At 33.5% G+C, this 22,357-nt stretch overlaps 1 protein-coding gene and 1 pseudogene across 6 annotated transcripts in view; one reads left to right on the top strand and one right to left on the bottom strand.

Annotated features, from left to right (window-relative positions):
* WDR7 (WD repeat domain 7) overlaps positions 1 to 22,357 on the top strand; it is a 506,900-nt gene that overhangs the window by 144,656 nt on the left and 339,887 nt on the right. The window lies entirely within an intron of this gene.
* LOC100926538 lies at positions 12,771 to 13,193 on the bottom strand (annotated as a pseudogene).

Raw genomic sequence — 22,357 nt, 5'->3', positions numbered from 1 at the left:
CCTCCAATGCTTTTTCACCCCCTTTTTCCCAGAAGAAAATTGTTCAATCTTTTGGAACTACAACAAAATTTTCCTCAGTTTTCAGTACTACTTTTGTCCTCATCCCTTTCCTGGGAGTAATTACCAATTTTCCTTGTGATCAGCTTCTGCCTTTTCTTCATGTATGAGTCAGTGTCCATTATGTTTCTTTAGTTTAAGAAGTTGGAGCATTTAAGTCCTATGAAGTATATTTTATAAAGGTTCATTCAACCTGTAATGCCTTCTTTATTCAGCTTTAAAAATGAGGTTCAAAATTGAAATGCTCGATGTACTTTTAACTGTAGGTCTTCTAGTGGTCCCTGCTATATAACAAATGACCTAATATTAGTTGCTATGAAGAGTATGATATTGATTTGTGCCATTAGTCTTTTGCTGATTTGCTGAAGAACAGAATTTTATAACACTAATGGAAATAAAGTGCTTTACAAAACACTGCACATGAATACTGGAACATGTCTTTGCAGTAGAACAAGTGTCTACTAAGCTTTTAAAAATATATTTGCTTTGTTGTAATACAAGTAGATGCTAATAATTGGCAGTCCTGTTCTCAGTGTGCGTGGTTTTTTTACCCCAATCCATGATGTGAGGCTAATAATCCTTTGACATTTAAACTGTAATTACTGAATATTTAAAAAACAAATTTTGATGGATATATGAGTTAATAGAGTATTATTGTGTTACGAATTTTGTTCTTATTGTATTCCTAATACCATGGATGTTTTTGCTTCGGAAGGAAAGAACTAATTTAGAAGCATCATTTTAAAAATCACATAAACTGTTTACTAAAATTGTTTCAATGCTTGTTTAGATATCTTATTCCAGTATTTGCTTATTGTCAGATAAATAGGTCAAATTAGACTCTAACTGTGAGCTAACTTTAAGTCTAGTCTTTTAATATTTTTTGAGTCAAAACCCTATTTGTTTTAATTTCATTTTTTTCTGTAATAACTATTGTCATGGCTATTTGCTGAATTAAAATCTCACTGGATTTTGATAATGTCTTTTGTATATTTAACTATTTGTTTGGCGTTTCATTTTAATTTCAGTTTTCAAATAGAGTTACATATTTTAGAGCAAACTTGTTCTGTAAATCTTCAAATATAAAGAATATTTTATTAAAATTATTTTATTTGGTTTTAGCATATAGTTTGATTTTAGACCGATTATGATTGATTTATTTTTCCTAGCCCCATTAAATGCTAAACCATTGTCTATAAAAGTACTCAATATTTTTGTGAGATTATGCATATACTTTCTATATTTGACCTAAAACTTGTCTAGCTCATAAAAGATTTTCTTTGGTTGTCTTGAACATGAAATTTACAATTATGACCTTGTACATTACTTGTGGATTAAAACATATCTAGTCTATATCAGTGCTATATGACAATCATGGTTCTGTTTATATGTCTCTTGTAACTTCTTAAAATAACAGAAAAAGAGACATTATAGGTTAGAAAGCAACTTTTTGTAGAAGGCAAGAATTTTCTATTGTTAAGCTAAATGAATACTTTTTGTTTGTATGCATTTACATCCTATTTTTAAAGGATCCTAACTGTGTAATACGTAAAGTAAAATCAAAGCATTGTATGAAATGTTTACATTATATAGAGTAGTCAATTGATTTCCACTATTTCTTAATACCCAACCTATAAAACACATTACATTACAGCAGAAGTAAAGAATGAACATAGTAGTAGAGAGCTGACCACTCCTTCACTCCTTACCTTTCTGGAGTATGTGTGATATTCAGGGAGAATTACAGCTCTGGTGTGAGGGGTTGCTGAGTCCTTTTCAAGCTGTTTACCCACCTTTGCTGTACACTGTCCTCTTAAACTCTCGTCTGTGGATCCAAGAAGCTGTAGCATGCACAGTGGCCACATCCTGGTAAAATTATTTAGTCAGATGGACTAACCCAGTTTTAGAGTAACTGATAGGGGATGTCTATCTGAAGCAAGTAAAGACTTCCCCTGGCAGAATGGGCATGAGAAAGAACAATTATTCCAGTGATCATGAAGACCATTGAAGCAAATGCTGTGGAGCACTTATAGCTTGGTGAGACAATGAAGATGCCAAAGTCATCCATCTCAGGCCATCTCCAGTAGTCTTGACTTTTTTCTTGCTACTAGATTTTGATGACTCTGGAAGAGAGAACGAGACTAACATTTTTGTATAACTCTGCCTCACTTAAATCCAATTCTTACATGAGTTAAGACATGACTCTGTGAAGTTACTGAACCTATTTGAAAACAAAGGACAAGCATCAGCTTTCTGCTGTGGGATCAATGACCTGTCTTACTTAGATGGTCCTAGAACAGAAGAGTAGAGTGATGAAATTATAATTGATGAAAAATTACAACTAGGAACAGAAAAATGACATGGAACTATTTGCAGAATTTGACTTTTTGTCCTCTTTATGTAAAAAGTCTTAGTGAAGAATATATATTTCTTATAGATCTAAAATGAACATAAAGTCTTAAAGAGTGACTTATTTTTTCTTGAAGTGTTGTTGAGTGTAATGGTGCAGTAATTATAAGCTTTCCAAAATGAAAATATATGGTTAGAATTTTCAATTTCATTTCATGGATGCATGCTTTTGAAGTCTTGCACCTAATGTTCACAGCCCAGGAGAGGGGGAAATGGAGCTCTCTATGTATTTCCAATCTACTGATGACCCTGGATTCTTTCTTTGTCCTTCCTGTGCCTCCAGTGGAAGAACTTCCTTGAAAAATAAAGGATATTCTGCCCAGTGGTATGAAAGGATTATTTATGATGACTATAATGAGACTTGAATATAATCTATATTTTTATTTCCTTCAAATGTACTAAAATAAACAGTTTCTACAATAAAAATTTTAAAGTTGCTAAATATTTCAGAAAAATCGTGTGTTGAAACATTTATCTAATGTGATTTGCACCATGTTTTTTATGCTAATTTATTATCATTGAATTGTGTATATATAATGATTTAATTTCTTTGACAGTTGCATGTCAAAAATATACAGAAGTAACTTTTTATATATAGAACTTTTGCTTTCAAATATTATTTTTATAACATTTTGCTATATGGATTAATAAATGCCCTCCTTGACTACTTATTAGTTTTATATAATTATAATTTGATCATATATGTATATAGATTAATATGTTTGATTCAACTCCTTATAACAGATATACCATAATCAACAATGACATACTTCAATGGTAGTTTTTATTTGACCATTAGCTTCTGTGAATTAATTATCCATGGATATGGTTGTCTATGTAAATTTAATACTTTTATTTTTATTTTTAATGCCCTGGTAAATAAAATAGTTTCTAAAATCATAAAATAGCTAGAACTAAAACAGTTCTGTTGTCTATTAAAAAAGGGATTTAAAATTTGTTTTGCTTTGTCTTTTTGTTTCTTTTCTAGTTAAATAGTTATTGAGTTTATAGCTAATCCATCTTGCATTTGATTTTTATTATCCTCATTTGTTATGAGAGACAAAATGATGCAGTAGGTAAAGCTGGCCTTGTAGCCAGCAATACTGGGTTCAAGTCCGACCTCAGACACATTGGTTGCATGAGCTTGGACAATTTACTTAACCTCTCAGTGCTCAAGGCAATTATAAGTTGCAGACATTTAAAAGCATTGTGCCATACTGCCTTAGTAGCATTTATTGTACTAGTGGAAAGACAATTCCAACCTTTCTCCCCACCTGCCACTTTCATACTTCCTTCCCCTTCCTTTCCTTTGCCATCTCTCTTTACATTTATTATTTATTTTCAGTGTCTATGGGTATTATAGTGTTGTTGATGTTATGTTGAAAAACAAATAGAATATATATATGTATTAGGAGTTTATGTTTCACATATATGAGGAGCATACCAAAGGGAGGATAGTTTTCTTTAGCATGAAGCTGTCTTGGATTAAAACACTGTAAAAGATTGCTTTCAGAGCTAGACATACCTCTTTCTTTTAAATAACTTGCCATAACCACCATTAGTAAGGAAAAAGGCATAAAATGCAGATGTGCATAGTACATTGATTAGAGGCAGCATGGAGTGTTATCCAAGAATAGATACTCCCTGCATGCGGGTTACTCCTGCTTGTAAAGATTTTCCTGGTATCAGTCATAAATTTGCTTCTCAGTTACTTTAATTCATTGCTGTTCTTAGTTCTGTATACTAGGACCAAGCAGACAAATCTAATCTTTTTTTTTTTCCTATGTAACATCTCTTTAAGTGTTTGAAGATAGTTCTGTCCATCTTAAATATTCCCTTCTCCAAGATAAACAGTCTCATTTTTTTCTCAGTCAATTTTAATATGACTGTTTCTACACTTTGCTTTCTGTTCTTGGATCCTCCTTTTCCAACCTTCCTTTTCATGATTTTCTTTCTGCCAGAATCTGGGTCTCATTTATGATGGGCTTTTGAAATATCTTATTAGCACAAGGCCTAATCTGTCTTCATGTCCATCTCCTCCCCCCTGTCCAGCAATCTCTTTAGGGACCGTTTTGCTTCCTGTATTTGTATCTTTTCTGCTTAGCACAGTACCTAGCATGCAATATACTTAATAAATATTTACTAATAATGCTTTATTGTAATCACTTTATTATTACTATTAATCATTATAAGTAATTGTTATATACAAGTAATTATTATTAATAATTCACTTGGGTCATTAATTATTAATGATAATACTTATTAAGTGTTTTATCCATTTTTTTCTATGATCCTTAAGCTCTTTACTAGTGTTGTTGGCCTTCTCTAAATCTTCTATGATTTATATGATTTATACACATACCAGTGTGGTATGTGGAACTGAACAGAGTATACAAGATGTGTTCCTTAATAGAGTATGGCATAATTGGCACTTCAGTAGTTTTACATAGTATGTTTCTTATATTGTAGCTGAACTTTGTAGTCTTTTAATATCCCTAGATCTTTTTAATATGACCTATTCTCTAGCTGGGGGTAGCTAGTGGTGGGTATTGAGCTATACCTGGAGTCAAGTAGATTCATCTTAATGAATTCAAATCTTGCCTGAGATATTTACTATTTTTCTGACTGGAGGCATATCACTTAACCATGATTGACCATTGACCTGATCAATCATGATTAAACCTCATCTGTAAAAATGAGTTGGAGAAGGAAATGGAAAATCATTTTAGTATCCTTGCCCAGAAAATCCCAAATGGGATCATGAAGAGTCACTACTGAAAAGACTGAACAAAAACAGCACTCTTTTGCAATGCCTGTTCCGTTTTATAATTGGAAATTGATATTTTTATCTTAACTTTAAGATTCTTATTAGGTTTATCTCAACATGTTGAGAAATTTGGATCCTGACTCTGTCATCTCTCTCTTAATATAATTCATACATATTTGTATACACTTTACCTTTTATAAACATTTCAGCAGTGTCTTTATACAAATTATTGAAAAAAAAAAGTTAAAATAATTCAAGAACACTTACATATCCTGAGTCACTTGACTAATGCTTATGGACTTATAGCTTTGGGTGTGACCATTCAGCCAATTTCAGATCTTTCTAAATGTATCATTGTCTAGCCCACTGCCTTTCAACTTTTATATGAATAGTATGAAAATATTAAAGAGACTTTCTTAAATACATTGCTAAAATTTGGTAAGCTATAGCTCCATCACCTTTGTTGTTTACTAGTTTACCAATAATCTTAAAAAAAAAAAAAAGGAAATGGAGTTAAGCTGCTGTTTATTAAATCATACTGATCAAGTGGCCACATTTTTATTTTTTAAAAGCTCACTAACTATAACTTTAAGAACTTTGCCAGGAATTAAAGTCACATTCATGGGTCAATATTTTGTAGCTTTCACATTATTTCTTTTTTCTTGGAAAACAAGTGATTTGTTTTTCAATTCCATAGTCATTATTCCTAGCTCCATTATCTTTCAAAAATCATTGAGATACTTTCAGTAATTATATTCGCCAATTCTCTGTACTCTAGTATGTAGTATGTCTTCATAAAACCAGATATTTTCTTCATTGTTGTTTGATCCATCAGTCCATTTTTTTGTTTTTGTTTTTGAGTTGTTTTCATTATTGTCTGACTTGTTTTTGTTTTTGTTTTTGTTTGCAAAGATACAGGAGTGGTTTGCCATTTTCTTCTCCAAAGCTTATTTTATATATGAGGAAACTGAGGTAAACATAAGGTTAAATGCCTTACCCAAGGTCATACAGCTATTAAGTATCTGAGGTTAGATTTGTACCCAGGTTTTCCTGATTCCCAAGTACAGCACTCTTATCTACTTTGCTATCTATCTAGCTGCACTTAATGTTAATACAAGTGATTCATCAAACACTGTGTAGGAAGTGGGGCTACAAAAGTTAAAGACAGCATCGGGCTTATGTCTGAGAGGAAGCTGGTAAGATTCCTTGAAAAAGTGTGAAGTATTTGGACCAATATTTTAGAGATTTTATTTGGCTTTCCTACTTTCCAGTTTTACGGAAAAGCTAGTGTTTCCATCCTTCCCCCTGACAGAATTGTTTTGTTTCATTATTGTGTGCATTATTATTTGAGGTATTTTGAAGCTACAAACCTAGTTTTCTTAAAATAATTTAGGGAAAAAATTAAAATAAAATTAATTTAAAATAAATATGCCATAGATATTTCTTTTTTTGGTAAAGGGAATTAAAGCAAGAGGATAATGTGAAATCAAATAGATTATCTTATTTGTAAGAATAAATACTTCTCTGTTAAGTCAATAAGTATTTATTAAGGGTCTACAGTGTCGTGATTTTGAGCTCTTTTAAAACTCAGAAATCAATATTTCTTGTTTTAATTTAATTTTTTTTTATTTGTTTGAATTTAATTTTTTTCTTAAGTCACTTCATGTGTTTACTTGGTAGAAAAGTCAGTCAGACTTTTCTGAAACTCTGAGGTTAAATGACTGCCTCACTGCCACTTAGTTTTTAACTGTCAGAGGCAGGATTTGAATTTAAGTTTTCCATTCTCTAAGACCAATATTCCATGCATTATCCCACATAGCCTCTTATATCTTTTGTAGACTAAATAAGGAAAACAGTTGAGGCAGATGGCTGCTACAATCACCTTTTAAATTCTATTTATTTGCTGGTTGGGGATGGGAAGTTTGAAAATTTATATTTGCTTTTCTTATGACCAATGTTGCTTGCCTGATTAGATTTCTGTTACATTGCTAGTCTTGATAGTTTTTCATTTTTTTAATAACTTTGTTTATAAGTTAATTCTTTAAAAGCTTTGCTATAGGCAATTATTGGTGTTCTCTAAGTTAATTCAGCTCTCCTTTAAAGCATTGAATAGATATGAATAGTCTTTGAAATAAATTGTGAGATTTAATCTGTGTAATGTAGTGGAATAATGACATGCCTCTATGAATGCATTACATTCATTATAGTATATGAAAGTGAATTTCTTCTGACAGTTATTTTTTTCTAGGTGGAAGTAAATTCATTTCATACAACTACTTCCTTGTTTTGATCAGAAGGCTTTATATTTTAAGTATTCACTTAGTGTCTTACAACATAATTTAATTTGCATTTTAAGGAAATAATTGTAGCTAATTATAGCAATGATTGCTTTGCAAAAAAGGTTGCATAAGAATATGAATGCTGTGTACATAATGTCATATCCGTGGTCCCCTTTACTCTCGTGATGTAAGAACTCACAAATTAATGATAAATTTACTAAGTAATCAAAAGATAATTTAATTTTGAATCATGCTGAACTAAACATAATTTTATGCCAACTGATGTACTTAGGTAAACAAAAAAAAAAGTATGGAAAGCACATGCAGATAATTTATAGTTCAAATTTAAGGATAAGAATGGGAAATTCTGACAGCTGGGGCCATTAAGAAAAAGCCTAGAATAAAAAAGTGGCAACTGAGTTTAGGTTTAAATGGAGTTAGGGATTCTAAGGAAAGAGGAGAGAGAACATTAAATGCATGGGAGACAATGCAAAGGTGCAGCGAGTGGTGAAAGATGGAATATTATATGTGGGAATAACATATAAACCACCTGGGCTAGAAGACAAGAGTTTGTGGTGAATGAATTGGGAGGGGAAATTAATCAGAAATAGGTCTGGAAAGACAAGTTAGTGTTGGATTGTAAAGGACTGCAAATGATAGATAAAGTGGTTGTTTTTTTTCCCCTTATATTAGTAAGTCTATGAAACTTTTTGAACAGAAGAGTGATAAACTCAAGCCTATGTTTTAGAAATTTTAAAGTGGGGTCTGAGAGAGTAGGAAGAGCCAAAATGAAAGTAGGAAAACCAATTAAGGAACTATCATAGTAGTCCAAGGGGAAGCTAATTAGGTGCTGAACTAGAGTCATGGCCAAATGGTAGAGAGAAGCGGGACAATTTGAGAAGTTTTGTGTAAATAGATTGGACAGGATTTGACTAGTGATTGTATCTGAAAGGTGAGGGAAAGTGAAGAGTTGAAGATGAACTGAAATTGGAAAACTGAGTGATTAGAAAGATAGTGGTAGTAGAAATAATGGAATAATTAGGAGCAGGTTTAGAAGGGGAAAAAATAATAATTTTTAATAATTAATAATAATAATAATTTTGGGTTATGTTGAATTTGATATGCTTACAGGACATTATGGAAATGAAGTTTAATAGGCTATTAACAAAGTGGGAGAGAAAAGAGAGCTGGTCACAGAGAGACAGATACACAAAGAGATTTTTATTCAATTTGCTAAGTATCTAATGTGTGTGTGTGTATGAATTGAATTCAATAAATACAGGTTAGATTCAGTCAGTAAGCAAATGCTGTGTGCCAACACCGTATTAGAGTATAAATACCAAAAAAAGAAAAAAATTAATGAAAAAGAAAAACAGCCCTAACTTCAAGGAATTTAAATTTTATGGGAGTAAAGAATAGGCAAACAGATTAATAAATTAAAGGTAATATGAAGAGAGGAGAGGATTGTAAATGAAGATCAACAGGAGAGACTCCCTGACAATTGTACCTGAAGTGAATCTTAAAGTAATCATTTTTAGAAGTGCATGTGAAGAAGGAAAGCATGTTGAAGAGGAATGGTAAGGGCTTTAGATCTGGATTTGAAGTCTGCTAAGATATGTCACTTTGCTGTGACTCATTTTTTGCAACTGTACAGTGAAGGATTTGGATTGCATTGCTGTCTCTCTTCTTGAAGTCCCTAATTTTGTGATCCTTTTTTCCAGTTTGATATAAGAAATCACAACCTTTGGGGAATTGCAAGTATTGAATTGAAACTAGTAACAGAGTTTAAAGTTGGTCACAATAAGTAATATCTCTTAGACTGGTAGTCAATGTTAGAAATGAAGAAAGGGAGAAACAAATTTGCCATATGGAATAGAGGTATGTGGTCATCGTCTTTTATCTGGACACAGCTTTTCTAATTGGACAGGTTCCGTTTGCCATCTTAATTTAGAAGAGCTTTATGGAAGAGTCAAAGGGTCCTTTTCTTTCTTTTTTTCTTCTTTTTTTTTTTTTAAACTTACCGGTTGTTTCCAGGTGCCTTTAGGCCATCAATTTTTTTTTTTTTTTTTATTCTTCTTAGTCCTCAATTATTTTGACTTTTCTATTTCATTAAAAAATTTTGGCCACTCTCTTTTAGATATTCTATCTTCATTACTTGCAAAATACTGCTACTTGTTGATTTGTTTTCTGTATGTTTGACTTCTTTTCTATATGAATGAATGAATGGATAAATCAATAAAATATTATTTCTTAAGAACTTGCTTTGTGCCAAATTCTGTGAGTATAAATACAAAAGCAGACTAGTAGCTACTCTCAAGGCACTTACATTCTTTTTTTTTTTTTTTTTTTACTTTTTTACTCATTCTTTATTTATTTATTACTTTTTATTTTTATTTTTTTTATTTTTGAATAGCTTTTTATTTACAAGTTATATGTATGGGTAATTTTACAGCATTGACAATTGCAAAACCTTTTGTTCCAATTTTCCCCCTCCTTCCCCTCACCCTCTCCCCCAGATGGCAGGATGACCAGTAGATGTTAAATATATTAAAGTATAAATTAGATACAAAATAAATATACATGACCAAACCGGTTATTTTGTTGTACAAAAAGAATCAGACTCTGAAATATTGTACAATTAGCCTGTGAAGGAAATCCAAAATGCAGGCAGACGAAAATATAGGGATTGGGAATTCAATGTAATGGTTCTTAGTCATCTCCCAGAGTTCTTTCTCTGGGCGGAGCTGTTTAGTTCATTATTGCTCCATTGGAACTGATTTGGTTCATCTCATTGCTGAAGATGGCTAGGTCCCCATATTGATCAGAATTGATCATCATATAGTATTGTTGTTGAGGTATATAATGATCTCCTGGCCCTGCTTGGTTCACTCAGCATCAGTTCGTGTAAGTCTCTCCAGGCCTTTCTGAAATCGTCCTGTTGGTCATTTCTTACCAAACTAATATTCCATAATATTTATATACCACAATTTATTCAGCCATTCTCCAGTTGATGGGCATCTACTCAGTTTCCAAAGGGACTTATATTCTAATATGGGATCAACATGTGTAGGAGAGTGAGGTTGAGGGAGGCATATGTTTTTTTTTGGTTTGGAAAATTACAGGGATAAAGAATAGAGCCATAGGAGACTAGATTAATATACCCTTTTCAGAAGCAGTATCAGAACTGATTTGGTTGTGGTTCCAGAACTAGAAAATGGGGGAAAGGGAGAAGATTTATATGTACTGGCATGGTGGTTAGAGAGTGAAGTAAAGCATGACTTGAACCGGGGTTAGATTGTAAAGTATGGACTAACTCCCTGGAGGCCCTCAGGGTCAGCCAGAGTCAGGATAAAATCAAAGTCCTTGGTCTTTAGGGGGAGAAGTGAAGGAAGCAGGCAAGCCATGAGGCTTGCCAAAGATGTATCCTGGATTCTGGAGTCCTGAGTCTCCAGTCTCTCACCTCCTCATCCTGCCGCTAAGTGCCTCTCACTTCTCTCCCTCTGCGCTCCAATCCTTGCCTGCAATTATCTTACTACCAAGCATTCAGCAAGCACCAATGGTTAGGAGAGCCATCATTTAAATATATGCTAATAGAGCCATTGTCTCACATCAAATAGATAGCCTTAAGTGCTCTGTTGTCTGATTCAGTTTCAGCTCTCTATATTAGATGAAGTGAGTGTTTTAGGAAAATACTAAGTAGGTCTGCTAGGGTACAGGCCTAGAGTTTATGGGTAGTTCCTACTTTTAAGGAACCTAAAATATAATGGGGAAGACAACATGCAAATAACCATGTATATGCTAGATTTAAGAAGGATAAACTGGGGAAAGAATCAACGGAAGGAATATACTAAAATTAAGGGATATTAGGAATGGCTTGTAGAATGTTGGATCTTAGCTAGACCTTGAAGCAAGCCAGGAAAAGCAGAAGATGGAGTTGAAGAAGGAGACCATTCAGGCATGGGAGGTAGCTAGTGAAAATATTTGGAATAGGGACATAGCATCTCTAATATGAGAAATGAAGCTGGTAGCATTGGATCATTGAGAGCAGAGGGATAAAGTATAAGCCACCTAGAAAAATAGGAAGGGGAGCAAGACTTTAAATGCCAAATAAATATTATATTTGTTCCTGGATGCAAAAGGGAACTTTAGCTTTAATTCCTACCACATAGCTATTCCTATTATAAGTACTTCACATCACTTTATTAAATTGGGGTGCTCCCTTCAATCTTGTAAGATTATAACCCATCTATGCTTTTCTATTCAATGCAGTTCTTTTTTTAAGGTGTTAAATAGTTTTTAATAATTAGTTGGGTTTCAAGTAAATATCAAAATTCTATCTAGATACATTTTCTCAGGCATCTAATCACAAGCATACAAAGGAACTAAAACATTTGTGAGAATTCAGAATAGTAACTACAGAAGATATTAAGCACTATTATAAAATTTTTCTTTAATGTGGAGAAAGTTAATAATTTCAATAGTATCAGATGCTCTCTTCTGTGATAAATGTTAAGTAAATGCAGAAAACTTTTATTTAGTTGTTCAGTTATTAGGGCTATTGATTATAAAGATTAGCTCAAATGAAAGCAAAAACCATTTAGACTTTAATCAGCTCAGTTTTCGTTAAATTCAGTAAATGGTGCCTCACACTGCTAACAAATCAAAGAATGGAATTGAGAGATATTTCATGATTGCTTCTTTGGCCAACACTGTCAGCCTCATCAGAATCTTTCCACTTCATGAGAAACATAAGTTCTCCACTGTTGTCTATAACACTACTGATTTGCTCTGGATCAAGACCCTATGTAGAACCCCTAGGACTTATCCCCAGATTTGGGTTCCTTTGATTTGCCATCATCTGACTAACTATGGAATAAAGACTTTCTTTTGTCTCCATCTTTTTCTTTACCAATCTTCTGAGAATTCAGAAATATTTCTCTTAACTCTTGCCTAACTCACTTTTCCTCCAATTTCTTTCCAGACCACTTGTTGGTTCAGTGTTGCTTCCACCACAAATTTTTTGCGATCTACTTCCTCCACTTTTTTTTTTAAACACTGGTAAATGTTTACTTTCCAAAATGCTTATTTTCAGATGCAGGCAGAATCAGAGATCATATATTAGAGTATGAACCACTGCTACCAACTTTTCTGGTATGGTTGTCTCAATGACAAAGTACAGAGAGAACTGGGGGCAGGGGAAAAGGACAGTTTCAACACTCTGATTTTTGACTTTTGGAATAAGGTATCTGTTTTAATAAATATATATTTTCAGTAGAAAAAGGAATACTTTCATCCCATCATATAGAGTGAAGCAACGTGAAGCCACCAATCAAGGCTTTGGCTCTTCCTTGCCTGAGTAGTGAGGTGGAGTATACTTCCCTTCTTTTATTGGCTTCTCCTTCTGCTTCATGACTGTTCCCAAATGTTCTATCATTTTCCACCTATGCAAACATTCAATGAAATGCTCATATTCCAGTCTGCATTCTTTCTTGGCTCAGGTTATACCAATTCCATGGGCACATGCAATGAATTCCTTCTCTAAAGCATAGCATTGGGCTGGCATTTTGTAAGGTTGTTCAGCACTCATAATTGTCATCCATTTGTCAACACTGAGGCCCAGCTGGCTTTGAACGTCAAAAAATGGCATGGCTGTGGCCTAGTCCAAGCGCTGTGTCCCTTTCCTTCACAAGTCTCTGTCGTCCTACTTTCCTTCACTTTCTTACTCTTGCCATTTTGTTTCTTTCCTATCTTTTGCAATATAGTTTTTTTGGAAGCCTTTTTAAATTTTATTTTATTGCAGACTTGCAGACTACATCACAGCCTATAGTGTGGTCCTGGAGAAGGGGATGAGGCTGAGGCAAGGGGACAGAAGGTGGCTGTGGGTGTAGCTATATCTGTGGAAAGTCCTACAGCCACTTACTTACCTTAGCCTCTTCTCACACTAGACAATTTACTGACCGTGGTCTTTGCCTCAATTCTGGGAGAGCAAAACTGGCCTGAGCTAGATACTAGTCTCTTTCAAAAATAATGAAGTGCTATACAGCCACTTTGCAGTCCTCTGCTTCGTGGTTAGCACTGCTTTGTCTTGCTTTGGGTCTCGGAGTTCTAGCAATGATCTACACCTTCTATGAATCTTCATTTTCCCATGCGATAACTCAGAAGAGAGTGCAAAAGATCTCTAAGGATCTGGTGCTTTGGATTGTCCTGGTCTAAGTGATGCTGTGTACCACAGTAATCATTGGCACTCCCAGGAGCTTCAGAGGTCTCCACCTGGGGCTTTCTGTTGTACAGAAAACAGAAAGATCTTATTTGACCTGTTTTTTACTCAGATACACAGAATCTTTTTGGAACCATCTGGCCTGTTATTGGTACTATTATATTGCTTGGTTTTATTTGTCTGGTCTGGTCCTGGCTTTGCTATCAATCCCTTTTCCTATTGTATATGGGCTTCTGATTCATTCAGTACTGAGTTGGCAGAGGTGATTTATTAATAGTTTTCTTCTTGGATATCTTGTCTGGTGGGAATTTCTGGTGTGCGGTATATGGGAGCTAAGCAAGCTACCTCATGGCAGCCATCTTGGTTGTTTATTTTTAAACTTTAAGGGATCTTGAGCTATGAAAACATTCAGAATCTATGAAAGTTTTTGAAGGAGATTGAAAGATTCAGGAGTACATAAGAAGTATAATTTTCCTAATGAAAGATTGAAACAGTGGAAGAGAAAATTTAATATTTAAAGGGAACTTTGGATTTAAGACCATATGTGTCTACCCACATCTCATTTTAGAGTTAATTAACTGAGGCCAAAGTGACTTTGAGAAATTCACACAGATTGCATGAAGAAGAACAGGAATTCAGTTTTTCAGATTGTGACAATAAGATATTATGAATAGGAGGCTCATTCATAGGAGCAGCTTGCATCTCAGTAAGACTGGATTTATCTATGGACTTGATAATCTGATCAGAAGGACTTTAAACTGAAAAACTGAGGGAGAAAAATGTTCATTTTAAACGATAAAAACTCCATATTATGGAGGATTCTGAATGTGTCATAGCCTTCAATAGATATCATTGATTTCTTCTAGTGGTGCACCTATTATCTTTTCATCCTCTACAACACTTATCCATGTCCTCCCATGAATCCTTTAAGAGTTTTCCCAGTACGCTAGAACTTACCTTCCAGAGCTTTTAACATTATGTGTGCAGAAGGGAAGAGGAAAACTAAGAGATAGAGGGAGCTGGGGATGTATTTCTATGCAGTCAGCAAAGAAGACAGTTTTTAAATCTCTCAGTAAGACATGGAGCTGTGGCAGAATAGAAAAAAGCAGTGGAGAGTAAGGACTAAGATGGAAGATAGAATTCTGACTTTGAAATTAAGAACTACTGGGTTCAAGTCCCATCTCTGACATATCCTGGCTCTGTTATTCTGGGAAAAGCATATAATCTTTCTGTGCTCTAGACAGTCTAAGACCAGAGGTTGGAGAGATGGTGCCTGCCTACTTTGTATAAGGGCTTTCTTAAATCAAGAATTCCCTATGTAAATTAAAAATAAAGATCTATTCACTAACTATCGTTATTCCCTATCCAAAAAACAAAGACTTATGATTGAAGATTTTGCTATGTATTGTTTAGTTGTTGTTTGGTTTTGTCTAATTCTTCTTGACTGTATTGGAGTTAATTGGCAAAGATACTGAAGTGGTTTTTCATTTCCTTCTCCAACTCATTTACTCATTCTCTATTTTTCTCTCAATAATACATTTATTTTTCTAAATACATGTAAAAATAATTTTCAGCATTCATTTTTGTAAGATTTTGTTCTCCAAGTTTTTTTCTCGGTCCCTTAACCTCCCCCCTTCCCAAGACAGCAATCAGTTTGATATAGGAAAAAAGCACAAGAAAAAAAAAGCAAACAAAGAAACAAAAACTTTGAAAATACTATGTTTTGATCCACATTCAGTCTTCAGAGTTCCCTCTCTGGCATTTTCCAAGTCTATTAGAAATTGTCTTGTATCAGTGCATTGCTGTGAAGAGCTTCACCTATCACAATTGATCATCTCATAAGAAGACTCTAGTCTTGACATTCTGTCCACTGTGCCACGTAACCACCTGTTACTATGAATTAAGTTATTTCAAAAAATAGTTAAATATAGTTGCAATTATGCTGGTAGAAGAAAAAAAGAAAAAACAATCATGATGTCAGGAGAGATAGGTAGGGAAATTCTATTATTTAAAACTATGTTTTTCCATATAAGACAATTATTTAAAGGTATCATGGATAAAGGTATCTTTATTAAATTTACATGTAGTAAATGGGACATCTAAATCTATAATGGAAAATTAAAGCAAAAGTAATGCTGAATTCTAATAAGACACTGATAATACAGTTATAATTGTAGGAGACTTTAATGTTTTAATGTCAGAGGAAAGATAAACAAAAAGGGAAATGTACACTTGAACACAAGTTTTTGAAAGACTAGATCTGAAAGACTTAAGCCATCCCTCTGAATAGTAGCATTAAGAAACATACATATCTGTATTTGTACATTCTTCACTATCATATTGTTCCTTCACTAAAATAGACCTTGGGATAGAACACAGAAAAAATTTGATGTTAACCCACCATTATTAAGAACATCCTTTATGCAATAAAAGTGATTACTAAAAATAGCTCTTCACAGAAAAGTTTGCTGTTGCATAAACTCAGCCTCAAATCAAAACAAAGATCTCATCAGTAAGACCATGAGTACTTGGGACTAGAGAGATTATACCTTTGTCCAGGGTGTTTAGATCTTGTTAAAGAGACATTAGAGAGAGGGAAGTTTCATTCTGGAACATGATCAGCCCAAATACTGTTCTGGTACCTACAAAATATGTATGTATATAGAAGAAAGCCTATGACATTTTTGTACATTCTGTTTAGAGAAACTAGGGACTAATAGATGAGTCATGCAAAATAAGAGCATAAATGGACTGCAAGTAATATAGTATGATACCATGGAAGGAATGCTGAATATGGAGTCACAGAATCTGGATTCAAATTTTGATTTGTTGCTTATTACTCATATTATCTTGGAGAAGAGACTTTACTTATATAAATAGGATTATATCTGGGATTTAAAGGAAGCCAGGGATTCTAGGAGACAGAGAGAAAAGGAGTAAGTTATAGGGAACAGCCAGTGAAAATGACTGGAGTCCAAAGATGGATTCAGTTTTGTCTAAGAGACACCAAAGAAGACTTTGTCACTAAATCACAAAGTTTATGTAGGGAATAAAGGGGAGGGAGTATAAGATATAAGAAGATAGGAAAAATAGGATGGGGGCCAAGTTATAAAGAGTTTTGAATATCAAATAGAAAAATTTATATTTTATCCTGGAGGTAAAAAAAAAAGAGCCCCAGGAGTTTTATGAATATGGTATGATATGGTCAGACCTGTTTTTTTAGGATGAAAAATGGAAGGATATTCTGAATGGAAGATGAACTGGAGTAGGGAAAGAATTGATTCAGGAAGACCAACCACCAGGCATGAGGTGATGAAGGGCCTTCACCAGGGTTATGGAAGTGTTAGGAGGAAGCATATTTCAAAGATATTATTAAGGATAATATCTAAGAGAACGTAGGTGATTAAGAGGATAAAAATGGGAATGGCAGAAGGCTAAGGAGTGTTTGGGATGGGGTGGAGAGAGATGAGTTCAGGGAGGAAATATTTCTGACCATTCTCCATAAACCAGATTTTCTATGTGTATTTAATAAAATGTTGCCACACCTCACATCATTTTGCAGTAACATCATTAATACACTAACCAATTTCCTATTCTACTGTCTTGAGATCTTGTAACTTTGTTTTATTACTGAAGATACCTATGGGATAGTTGTTGATGATCTGAGATAGTGCTTGAATCAGATCAGTTTTCACTCCTCTTAGGGGAGTCTGCTTATTGTCCTTATAATTATAACCTTGATATTTTGCAACTTACTGTCTTATGATAGTTGTTTTGCCTCAATGTGTATTTTTTGCATTAATTGATACACGGTATTTTGTGGTGTATACTTTTAAGGGAAAATATGTATATATTTGCATATGACATACATATACATATACATATTTGTAAATACACACACACAGCTCTATACTGATATAAGTTCAGAGAGTTTGTGGAATAAATTGAGTAAGTTGAACTGGTGAACTGGTGAAGAATAACAAATCACTTAATAAATAAAAGGTTTGTACATCCATAATGAAAGAAGTTTGTTCAGAATTTATGATGAAATGTTTAGTAGAAAATTCAACTATTGACAAGATGAATTATTTATGTTGTAAAGTTTTTGTTGTTGTTTCATTCAACATTAAGACAATTTTTGCATTTTTCAAATATAAAATCTTTATTTCACATATACCAAAGATACTGTATTTATACTCTCTTGACACTATAATTTGTCTGTGCAATCTGAACACTAATAAAATTCTATGAAGAATTTCCAGGGTATATTTGTATCTAAAATGGAAACCTTTGTTCTGTTGTGAGTCATACCAAATTTCTAACTTAGTTGAAGGTTACAATTCTAAGTTTACACTTGAGTGCAGTAAATGAATTAGAGTTGGTGTCAAGATAGATTTGCCTTCATTTCACAATACTTTGTCGACTGAACAATATATCTTTATTTATTTGTGCCTTCTGAAACCAAAATTGTTGTTGAGTCAGCTGATTGCCTGCAAATCAAACAAAATTGTGTAAAACTGCATGCTATGAATTAAAAGTATTAGATGTGATTTTTTTTTTTTTTTTTTACCATGGATCATTTTCAAGGTTTTTTGAAGGAAGAATAAGGCTATACTGTACTTTCACATTAATTTTTTATTGTTATGGTGCACTTTCCAACCTTATTCCTGTTCCTTATGTTCCCTTTCAGGAGTTACTGGACTTACTTTCAGCAATATCTATAAATGCATTTTGCATGAGAAGAGAAGTTGTGCCTTTCTTTTTAATCAAGAATGCAGTGAGGAAAAGATAATTTCTGTGCTTTTCTGAAGAAAAGATCAAAGAGTTTAGAAATATTTAAGTATTATAAATGCACTTGTATTTTTAATAGTATATTTTGCTGATATTTTTGTATGTACCTTTAATTTCCTTAATTTCTTTGTGGTCTTGGATAAGTTAACTTTGTTTTTAACTGTATTGCAGTAAAAATCTTTATAGAATGAATAACCATTATTAAATTTCTTAGTGGAAGATTTTTTTTTTAATCAGGGATCATCTGTACTAGTATATTTTATACTTCTGATATTACTACTGATGGAAAAAATGGATACTGTGTCTTTAATGGAAAGCAAAAGGTTATCTTTCTCTGGCCTTTGTGTGTATGTGCTGATGTGGATGTAGGGAACCAGACAGGCAATGTGTGCAAAGAGACTAGGGAACCGGCTGTGGATCGATAGAAGTGGTGTGAAGTGAATTAATGTGAGGCAAGCAGTCTGTCTGTCATAAGGATTGCAGGGAATGTAGGGCAGTGTTGGTCAGTCACTGCAGAGATCAGCTTCCAATAAATTTAAACCTTCTGTCTGAAAATAAACTATAGATACTCAACACATTTTAGCTCCTACATTGTTAAATTCCAATTTATTCAAGTAAATGTTCATATCAAATTGTTGCTTCTCTTGTGATTTAATTGGACCACTAAAAAACTACAGTCCTGAGAAACAGATGAAAGAAATGACCTTCTATTCTTTAAATTTGGATCTGCTTTTCAGTATCAGTGGAAATCTATATTACTATGAGAATAAGAAACATAATTTCTTTTTTCACGTTTATAAATATTTTGCAAACACATTTTCATCTTTATGAATTTTTGCTGTTTTTCCTTCTGAAATAAATTTAAGTCAGTTTTTCATGACTTTAGTCTTGAAATAAAATATAAAACAGCAGAATTGTTGGATAATCAGTATCATTTCATGTTACTCAGATTATCAACCATTATAAAATTAAATATCTACAAAAAATAATCTTCAGTTTGAGTGGGTGTGTCTGCATACGTGTGTATGTATGTGTATTTATGTATATATACGAGGACTATATATTATGATCACAATTGATTTTTTTTTTTTATATAGAGGATATGTATAGTTGCCCTTGGATTCCTTTTACCATATTAGATTAGGTGATCATTGAGATTTCTTTGGGGTAGCTAAGTGGCGCAATGGATAGACTGCTTTTCCTAGAATCAGGAATATTCCCCTTTGTGAGTTCAAATCTAGCCTCATATATTTACTAGCTATGTGATCTTGGGCAAGTAATTTAACCAAGTTTGCCTCAGTTTCCTCATCTGTAAAATGAACTGGAAAAGATACTCAGTATCTCTGCCAAGAATACCTCAGTTGGGGTCACAAAGAGTCAGATACTACTGTAAAGAACACAACAACAAAATATTTTTTTCAGATTCTTAGATAACGATGTTTTTCCTTGGCTCTAATAATTGTAATCCTTCTCTAGTCCATCTCTGTTTTCTATTTGCTTTTCCCCCAAGTTGACTTAGGGGAATACTTGACTTAATTGACTTAGGAAGCATTGTTTATTGATATAATGACCAACTCATTTCAATTTCTTTGGGGGTAGTTCAGACTCTACAGCTATTTGAGTTTTGCTTCTGTTTAGTAATGCTTTTTATTTTTTATAAATACTTTAATAATACTGTTATGTAATAATAGTACCTTTTGTATAAAGTGTATTTATATCTGTTATCTAATGAGTGCTACTAATTTGTGCCATGGAGGTAATTCAAGTAATTCAAAAGTTAAGTAAATAACAGATTATAAAGGTTAGAACCTTTATAAATTGGAGTTAATATAGTTAATATTTGTTCATTTTGAACACGAATTTTTCTATCATACTACCCCTCTCCATCTTCTCCCATTTCTGTCTCCCAGCATTGTTTCATAGCAAATCTCCATTCAATGCTTTCCAGTCTGATTTGTTATCAGGAGGAAGAAGATATAATATGAAGATAACCCTGTATTCTTTTCCTGGGGGATATCCAGGATTTGGTAAACCTATTATAAGCAAGGACATAGAGTTACAGCTTAAAACCTGAAGGGAGTTCCAGCGAGTCAAAACCTCAGCTGATTGAAGAAAAAAAAAATAGTGCTGTAACACACTCCATGTTAGTTTTTAACTGAATCTGAGCAGAGTTAGACCTAGTTAGTACTAGACTGATGACCATCTGGAAATATCAGATGTTATATAGCAAAGCTTTCTAAACCAGAGATTATGACCCCCTATGGAGTTTCATAATTGAATGTGGGGGTTGTGAAATTATGATTTATTATCAGTAAATGTTTGATTTACATACCTTTTCATATATATATATATATATATATATATATATATATGTATATATATATCCATCATATACAAATTTCTTAGGCAAAAAAAGTCAGAAGAAGAAAATTTTTTAAAAGCCCTGGTATAGAAGATAAGAAGACAATGAATAGTATAATAGCTAGAAGACTGTGCTAAGAAATAAGATGATTCTGGGTTCAAGTGCAGCTTCTGAGAGATAGCTTCCAATCTCATCATTTAACTGAAACTGCTAACTTCAAATTTGACAATCGCTTGATTGCCACATATATAGTGACTTTTTTTTTTTTTTAAATAGCTTTTTATTTACAAGTTATATGCATGGGTAACTTTACAGCATTGATAATTGCCAAACCTTTTATTCCAATTTGTCCCCTCCTTCCCCCCACCCCCTCCCCTAGATGACAGGTTGACCAATATATGTTAAATATGTTAAAGTATAAATTAAATACAAAATAAGTATACATGTCCATATCGTTATTTTGTTGTACAAGAAGAATCAGACACTGAAATAGTGTACAATTAGCTTGTGAAGGAAATCAAAAATGCAGGCGGACAAAAATAGAGGGATTGGGGATTCTATGTAATGGTTCTTAGTCATCTCCCAGAGTTCTTTCTCTGGGTGTAGCTGGTTCAGTTCATTACTGCTCCATTGGAACTGATTTGGTTCATCTCATTGCTGAAGATGGCCAGGTCTCTCAGAATTGATCATCATATAGTATTGTTGTTGAAGTATATAACGATCTCCTGGCTCTGCTCATTTCACTCAGCATCAGTTCGTGTAAGTCTCTCCAGGCCTTTTTGAAATAATCCCACTGGTTATTTCAGAACAATAATATTCCATATTCCACAATTTATTCAGCCATTCTCCAATTGATGGGCATCCTCCAGTTTCTGGCCACTACAAAGAGGGCTGCCACAAATATTCGTGCACATACAGGTCCCTTTCCCTTCTTTAAGATCTCTTTGGGATATAAGCCCAGTAGTAACACTGCTGGATCAAGGGGTATGCACAGTTTGATAACTTTTTGAGCATAGTTCCAAACTGCTCTCCAGAATGCCTGGATGTATTCACATTTCCACCAACAATGCATTTGTGTCCCTGTTTTCCCACATCCCCTCCAACATTCCACATTATCTTTCCCTATCATTCTAGCCAGTCTGACAGGTGTGTAGTGGTATCTCAAGAGTTGTCTTATTTGCATTTCTCTGATTAATAATGACTTGGAGCATCTTTTCATATGGCTAGAAATAGTGTCAATTTCTTTGTCTGAGAATTGTCTGTTCATATCCTTTGACCATTTATCAATTGGAGAATGGTTTGATTTATATAGTGACTTTTTATCTGTCCTCATCCCTCTTATCTTCTCTTAAGCCTTTGACTTTGCTGATCACCTGTTCTTCCTTGATACTACTTACTCCAAATTTTTTGTGACACTACTTTTTCCTTGTTCTCCTCCAACTTATCTGACTTCTTCTCTTCAGTCTCCTTTGCTA

This window comes from Sarcophilus harrisii, chromosome 1 (assembly GCF_902635505.1).
Source record: "Sarcophilus harrisii chromosome 1, mSarHar1.11, whole genome shotgun sequence".
Lineage (NCBI taxonomy): Eukaryota > Metazoa > Chordata > Mammalia > Dasyuromorphia > Dasyuridae > Sarcophilus > Sarcophilus harrisii.
The sequence above is the reverse complement of the archived record's forward strand: the minus strand, read 5'-3'. Positions and strand labels throughout refer to the sequence as shown.